This window comes from Melanerpes formicivorus, unplaced genomic scaffold (assembly GCF_026170545.1).
Source record: "Melanerpes formicivorus ecotype bairdi unplaced genomic scaffold, bMelFor1.0.p_v2 SCAF_68, whole genome shotgun sequence".
Lineage (NCBI taxonomy): Eukaryota > Metazoa > Chordata > Aves > Piciformes > Picidae > Melanerpes > Melanerpes formicivorus.
In genome coordinates this window covers 678729-687024 of record NW_027142420.1, presented here as the reverse complement: position 1 = coordinate 687024, position 8296 = coordinate 678729, and the positions used below count along the sequence as shown (strand labels likewise).

Below are 8296 nucleotides of genomic sequence, written 5' to 3'. Positions count from 1 at the left end.
GAAATGAAAACACAGTCTGAATTCCCACCCTTGGTGCTTCTGGCTTTCCATCTCCCCTGCAGTGAGCACAAGGAGCAGATGCAGCCCCTGTCTGCTGGGCCTTCCCAGAGTCCTTTCCCTAACACCGTGCCCTGCATCATAGCTGCTACTGGTGCCCTGCCCATGCTCCCTGCTCAGCAGCATCAGGGGCTGTGAGACCTTTCCCTGCTCTTAAACCTGTCTGCATGAGAGCCATCCAAAGCCCTCACTGCTGAGGAGCTGCTCACTTGCCTTTGCAGGGGGCGAGCTGCAGGCACAGTCATGGGTGGTGGTTGGGAGCTCCTACAATATGATCATCTCTGCCATAACTAAATGCCCATCACTGCAGTTCCTGCTGGCACTGTCACCTAAAAGACTGAGGACCAAATGAAGACATAATTAGGCTTTGCTCCCACACTGTTCTTGCTGGGTCCAAAAGAGAAACTGCCAGTCCAGGATTTGCTCTACTGAACTTTCAGCCACATGGAGCGGAAAACAGGACCCTGAGGAGGTTCAGACCTCCTGGGGGCAGGGACAGACACAGCTCTGATTGAAGTGCAGAGGGAAATACAGAGCACACAATGTCATGGCTACTGTCACAGCACATAACTGATGTGTGCTATCTTGGCAGGTGCAGCTGGCCAACAGTGGTGAGCACTGGAGCCCTGCTATTGCCCTTTCCTACCCTTCTGCCCCCCACAAGGCCACAGCTGTTCAGAGTACTCTGGCCACTAGACAAGAGGGTTGGGGGTACTCCCAACCTCCCAAGTTGCAAAGACAGCTTTAGGAAAGGATTGGAAATTAGTTGGACCAGAGGATAGTAGGTAACTGCTTCAATTGCCTCAGGTGGCAGGGGACACCCAGGGCTGCAAAGGCTGACTTCACACAACAGCTGCTTAGGGCAGAATACAAAAGCAGTCCTGAGCAGGGCGAGGAAGCCGAGGCTCTGGCTAGCAAGTGACCTAGCCAGCAGGCATCATACCCACACATCTGCTGTCTGGCACACTAAACTCAGTTCTCTTTCCCTTCCCTCCTGGAAGACTCACAAATGGAGCAGTGTCCCACACTCTCCTCTGATCATGGCAACACTTTCTAAGGAGGCAGGAAATGTGAATTTCAAGCTCTTCAGAAGGGAATTAAGTTAATCTGCCCAGTACTTTGGACATAGGAAATGAGAGCAGGACAGCACTTCCCTTGGTTGGGATGGAAGAAGTCCTAGTGGACATTACTGTGGTTTAGACTGTCACATTGTCCTGGGAAGCCTGTCACAGCTGCCAAAGCCTTGTCTGAAAATACAGGAGCATCGTCATTACCACTGCTGCTTTGAGGGGAAAGAAACCCAAACTAGCAAGCATCATCAGTAGCCCAACAGGGAAAAGGAGGGAAGGATGGAGGGAAGGATGGAGGGAAGCAATGTTTTGTGTCTGGATCACCACTGACCTTCAGCATGGGGTAGAAGCTGCACTTCTCTGCCTCACAAACACTGGAGTGCAGGTAAGCATGTGTAGAAATGGGACTTGAAGAGTGCTCAAATAGGATGCTTTGCTGTTAAGTGTGGAAGCACCTATTGAAAGTAGACATTTGCAGAGTCAAGCAGTAGCTAAGCTTATCACAGTTATAATTTAGGACATAGAAAGCAGAACTCCAGCCCTCCAGCCAGGCCCTAACCCTAATCCAGGACTTCTTTGGATTTCACCTGATCCATTCAAGCAATTCTTTCTAAAATGTTTCATCTTTGCTTGAGCTTCAGCAGTGGAAGCTGTTGAAGGGACGTGGTTATGACTGTGTTGTCTTACTTACCAAGCAGGCGAGAGGGCAAACAGAAAAAGACATTCTCATGAATGTCCTGACATGGAGGGCAGAGAAAGTTCCACATCTGACACCATTCCAACTAACCACTGCCACAAACCTCTGCTGGAACTTGTGCCAAATCTAAGCTTTCAAATGCTTTTAAGTGCAAAGGCATTTGGGAAACCTGCAGAAGTTGTATTTCAATTTGAATCAAAAGACAGAGGCTGATTTCTGCTCTGCTTGCAAGCAAGAAGGCACGGGAATCTGCTGCCAGACCTTCTTCTTTCTAGACTTGCTGCCTAGTTTTACAGCCTTCCACTGTGCAGGAGGGGCTCTCTAAGAGCAGAGACTTGGATAGCTGAGTGCTTTTCTGAATCCCATTTGTGAATGCACCCCCCATCACCACCTCAAGCAGGGAGGATCCTGAGCACAGCTGAAACCAGACGAAGGCATAAAGTGAAAGCAGCACCGTTTGTCGTGAGCATCACAGCTAGAACTGGCAGCTCTGTGATTTCAGGAGAGAAACTGAACCCTCAGCACAACCTGAGGTGCGAGGCACGCTGCTGTGTGGGTGCTGCAGTGCCACGTGTTGTTACTGGGGTGCACTATCCTCAGCAGGGCTTACTGAAGCCTCGCTGTCCTTCAGCAGCACATCATCATCTGCTGCGGCAGCTTCGGCTCAGCCAGCCCTGCTGGGCTCACAGGTATTAAGTGTAGTCAGAAAAGAAATCTACTTTCTCTGCATTTGCATCTCAGGGTTCTGGCAAAGCAGGGAGCTGGGAGGTATTTGACAGGCATGTTTTGTGTTTTTTCAAATGTAGCTTGTGTGTACATCCACGCTGGGGGCCTGATCCTCACGTAGGTCCTTTCAGAGACAGGAGCCATGGCCTGCTCCCTTTGTGAATAGCCCTGCAGCCTCCACTTCAGACAGCGATTGGCACTGAAGAACACACTGGGAGAACCAAAACAGACAATTTTCTTCCAAAAAGTGAGAACTCTTCTACAAGTGTATGAATTAGGAATTATTCTTGTAATGCCTTGTGGGCACAAAGAATGATCCTGCTCCAACTTTTTGTCGAGGAGAGACACAAATAATATAATTAGCTTGTTTAAAAAAAAAGACAATTGGATTTGGCCTTGAAATCCTGAGGTAAATCCCAGCCATAGCTTCCAGACACAAGGCTCTGACAGAAAGGGGAGCTGTGGGATGACAGCACACCGAAAATATGGCTCACACTGTGCACAAACTCAGCTGAAAGTGCAAGGCAGCCCAGGACATTTAGCCTGCAGTCAGTTAGGCTGGGATCTGTTAAGCACAGTTGTGTGTTTGCCTGGATAGTAGCTTCCCACACAGGCTGCGTCCTGGGGCTGTGCTGAGATCATGGCAGGGGGGTTGGAACTAGATGATCCTTGTGGTCCCTTCCAACCCTGAATGATACTATGATACTATGATTCTACCCATGTGAAGGACCTCAGTGTCCCTATTACCAGGAAATAGTTAATATTCTTTCCCACTGGGGCCCACATGCACCTGCACAGCTGTGGTGTGTGGTTTCTTCTTGCAGCTGCATCTGTGGCTCTGCTGCTGCCTGTGCAGAGGTTTTAAAGTTTAAGTGGAGAGTTGGTGAGGCTACCCTTCAGTGGCAATGCAGCCTCCAGGGCTGCTGAAGCACTGAAACCACCCTGAGTGAAAGAGCAGTCAGCATAGTGTGCTTCTCAGCTGTTAATACTGTAACTCATCTTGCTCTGCAAAATCCAGCCACTTAATGATACACCTTTATGGTGTCATTCTGGAGCTGCTCTCTGTTATTATCTTGAGGTAAATGAGGCTGTGAGACTTTAACTGATTTTGCTAAGGTCACCAAAAGCAAGCCTGTGGCAGCGCCACATACAAGATGCAGAGCTTTCACAGCCCTGCAGTTTGGTTGCTCAGCCACTCTGCTGCTCCCTTACTTTGCTATCTGAATTCCTGGAGCAAAAGCAGAACTATTTTTGTCCCAATGGCTAAAACTCATCGTTCAGAATATCAGCTCCTTCTCAGGAATGAGAAGATTATGGGGATCAGCAGTCAGAAGAGAGTTATCAGCTAGCCCTGGGCTCCAGGAGCGGTGATTAGGATCATCTGTTGCTAACCACAGACGCATGCTCTGGAGCTGGAGTGCTCAGCTCTCCTCTGCATTTGAGATCTGCCTGGTGTGAGGGTGATATATGGGAGGGAAGAGATTGTGTTCTCTGCCTCTACAAGGTGATGTGATTTAGAGGAGCCAGGCGGTGGTTTTGCTCTGTTTCCGTCAGGCAATCCCCTGAAGGCTCCTACACCGCTGCGGGATCACCAGAGCCAAGGGACTGCCTGCCCTCTGCACTCCAGCTCTGCACCATTCCTTCCCCCAGCATGCTCCCCGTGCTGTGGTGGGAGAGCAGCAGTTGGCACATGAGCCAAAGCTGCTGCCTTCAGCCTGGTGGAGATTCTCCTCCTCCAGGCAACATCTTCAAGCCGAGGATGCCAGTGTCAACCTTGCTTCTAAGCGACTGTGTGCTGTTGTCTTCAGGTTTACAGTGAGATTTCCAGGAAGAAGATGGGAGTGCATAGGTGACCCTGTCCTGCAGGACAGGCAGCAAACACAGCTCCATAAGGAATTAGGGCCAGCCTCCTTGGTGCAGGGCTGCACAGGCAGCTTTCACTTGGTGTTCTGCTTGTCTCAAGCAGAAAGACTGCTGGGGTGGGAGATCATGTTAGTGCCAAGAGACCCTGGCCACCTTTTCCATTTGTACCTTTTGGTGCAAAACCTCTCCCTGCCTGTTCTTACAGTAGCTGTATTTAGGTTAAAAACACAGAATGTCTCAGAATAAATCACTGAGGATTTTCTTTCTTTTGGAGGCTTGTCGCCTCCCCCTCTGCTTCTTGGTCCTTTATTTAACCTAAAATAAAAGTCTCCTGAATGTTTTTGTGAGTAGGAAAAGCTTTTCCCTCTGCTGCACAGTGACTGACCCTCACTTTATCTGCTTTAGAAGAAGGAGAGTTTGAGGAAAGACTCCTGGGAAATGTCTAACTGCTGCCATACACTAGGTCTTGATAAGAACCCCAAGGAGCTGATACACTCACACAAGCACATGGAACAGGTGGCCCCTGCTCCCAAACAACCTGCTCCCAGAGAGAATGAGGCCTTTCCTCACCGTATTCAGCTGTGATGTAGATGTTAAACCCTGCACAGGGTCTAACCCCAGCTCGGCAGCAGCTCCCCCTCCCCTGCCTGTGCCGCCTGGATGGCCAGGCCACAGTGCAGCAAGTTTAAGGTGGGGGAAGGAAAACTAGGGGATAAGGCTTCAGTCTCCTGTGCTTTCCCACACCCAGCATTCAAACATTACAGCTTCACTTAAAGAAATGAAGGATTCACCTCTGTACTTCTCTCCTGGTACCTGGCCCCTCCAAGGAGAGCACTGCACCGTGAGGCTAACAGATATCCTGGGCATGTCCCTTGTGCACTTGTCGTAGCTTATGATCAGGATGCAACACCCTTGCAACTCTCCTGCACGTAAATACCCTCTGCAGGAGGCAAGAGAACCAGGGCTTTCTTCTCCCCTTTCTTCCTGCCTGTTGGAGGCAGAAGGCAAATGCTGCAGCAGGAACATAAATGCTAGGGAACATTTTGCCTCAGTGTGGAGGACCTGGATCTGTTGCTATCCAGGCTGAATAGGAATTAAAACAAGGAGAAAGACTCAAATCATGGTGGGAGACACCCAGCTTGGACAGCTAGCTTGAGGAGCCTCACAGCTGTGAGTGGTAAGGGACGAGCGATGCCTCCCTCTGCTCTGGTGGCACTCAGTGGACACTTTGGTGAGACCTGAGGCTAAAGGTTCCTTGTTGGCTGGCTTGGCAGCTCCTCAGGCCTTTGCTGGGCTGAGGTTCCTCCTCTCTAGCAAGAGGCATCTTGCCCATTGCTGTGTGGGGAAAGCCTAAATGCCGGAAGGTTGTGCCTCGTCCCAGGCCTCTGCTGAGCTCTGCCTAGCTCTGCCTGGAGGTGGGGTGCTGCAGCAGAACATCCTTCACCCCTTCACCGGCTTGCTCCCCAGCACCTCGGCAGGTGTCGCTTTTATCTGTGCCCCACGCCTTTCACATCTGATCTGAAGTCAAGGAAGCCCTCTGGCCGTACTGAAGAAAGTCATGCCAGTACCAGTACTACCAAATAAGGCAATGAAAGACATTGCCTAGTTTGCACAACCTTTTACTTTCCTCCCTAGGACTATTTTTAGTTAAACAATTTTCTGCCAAGAGAGCTGTGTCTGTGTCCAGAGCTGCCCTGGTCACTGGCGCTGTTACCAGGGATCCAGCTTTATGGCCCTCATAACTCGGGAGGGTGAAAGGTCGAGCTGTGGAGCCTTTGTGTCAGCTCCACATTTCTCTTTAAACACATGTGAGAGACAAAGCTCCCCTGAGACCCCCATGGAAACTGCCTCCGGGGGAGGGGAGAGGGTGAGAGAGCAGTGGCCTGGCAGATAAAAGCAACATCAAAAGGAGCAGGGAGCAGCTGTCCATCTGCAGAAGCAAACTTCTTTTTTTCCCTTTTTTCTTCTCCTAGGCAAAAGAGAGAGTCTCAAAGGACAGGCTCAAAACATTCTGCAGGGAAGGAGAAAAAAACACAACCAACAACCAAGCCACGAGCAGGGGGGGGCAGAAAGCCCCCGCAGCAAACAGAAGGAGGTGCTGCTTGGCAAAACTCCCAGGCTGGAGCATTTAAATCACTTTTAGTGTCTCCAAATGCGAGTCGCTGCCTCTGTTTATAGAGTCACAGTGAGAGACCTGAAGAGAATACATTTCCCAAAGCAGCATCTCAGCTAGGGAACAAATCAAAACACACTCATATGCTGCAAACCCCCTTCCCTCTGACCAGGCTTTTGTTCTTTTGCTGGGTTTGGTGTCAGCCTCCCTCCCCACAGCCCGATGAGCAGAGAGCTGAGCGTGTTTACAGCAGGGAGGGTTTCGCTGTGGAGCTTTCCAGTGCCTCCGACTGCCAGTGGTCATCTGTCTGCACGCAGCTGGTTGCTGATCAGCACCCCAGGAAAGGTGCAATCCTGCCACCCTCCTAACTGACAAACTACATGGCTTTACCACTGCCTTTACACACAACACAAGCGCTTCTCCCAGGCTGTAACTATCAAAATAGCTACTGAAGCACAACACATCCCAAAATCAAAAGAAAGCTGTGGTCAAACTCAACAAATTCAGCAGCAAACCCCCTGTGACAGCCTGGGGTGTAAACGGGGCTGACAGGGCCACCTCCCACTCCTGCCCTAGGTCAAGGACCTCCTATCACATCTGCTTGCTTAAGGAGATGCTGACAATGCATTCCACGTTCCAATATTTATTGAAAATACCTTGTCAAAACCAGGGAGTGATATAAAAATCAAGGAAGTCTAACTCTCATTTTTCAGCAGTCCAACTCTCTCACTCTTGTGAAACCCAAGGTTCGAAACTGAGCAGCCAGGATGCTGCCAGGCTGCAGCTGTTGAAGACTGTTCATGTCTTCAGTAACGAGGAGATGCTGCAAATGACATGTAACAGGTTTATCTGTCCTGTGGGATTCCTAACCTGGAAATACCTGCTGGCTTCCCACAGGTCCAGCAACAGACCTTGTACCGAATGGACAAGGGATGAAGGATGGATGCAACAGCCCTGTGCTTTCACGAGCTGGACAGCACCCAGGGGTGATCCTGGCACCTGAGATCCAGTGCTGCAGCTCTGCCCAGATGCAGGAAGATCTTCCTCTCTGCACTGCGGGTATGAGCCATGGCCAGAGGCAGGTACCCAGAGCAGCATCTGTGCCCACCATGGCAGTCCCTAACACCCTGGGGGATGCTTCACACTGTGCCTCGAATGAACTTGGCCTGCACAATAGCATCCACGCAGGGCTCCTGCGTGCGTGGGCAGTCGAGAAGGAGCACAACCTCATTCACAGCTATCCTGGGACTCTCAGCAGCATCTCTCCGTGCCTGCCACAGCCTCCCACAGTGGCAGCCTCCCAGGGTGCTCCCAACAGCCTGTGGTGGCAGCCAGAGGGCAGCGTGCCGGAGTGTGCCTGGCACAGTCATTGCAGGCAGTGCTGCAGGCCTGGCCAGCCGGGAGGAGCAGTGCAGGAGCCGTGGGCACCGCCCCTGGCATGGCGCTGAGCTGTTGTCCTAAGTGGTGCAGGGAGAGGGCAGCGCTCCCGCTCCATGCTGTTGGGGGTTGTCTCAACTGACTTCCACCAGCAGGCATCTTGGGGCACCTCAGTGCAGCTGGAGGGGATGGAGATCTGCACTTGCAGCATCACGGAGCCGTGGCACCCCCAGCTCAGGCCTTCGCCGTGCCAAGGGCAGAGCACCCGCGCCGCTGCCCTCCCGCCGCTCGGCTGCGGCGCTGAGGAGGGACCGAGGGCCGCTCCCCGCGGCACGTCCGGGGCCGGCGGATCGGCAGCTCCCGGAGCAGGCGAGGCCGAGGGGCTGGCGGGCG

The 8296-nt window shown here is 51.8% G+C and overlaps 1 non-coding gene across 1 annotated transcript; it reads left to right on the top strand.

The window, feature by feature from the left end:
• The first annotated feature begins 1177 nt into the window (after window positions 1-1177).
• LOC137453587 (U6atac minor spliceosomal RNA) lies at window positions 1178-1255 on the top strand. Its single transcript, XR_010990412.1, has one exon. It is a non-coding gene; the product is annotated as a U6atac minor spliceosomal RNA (small nuclear RNA).
• The last annotated feature ends 7041 nt before the right edge of the window (window positions 1256-8296 follow it).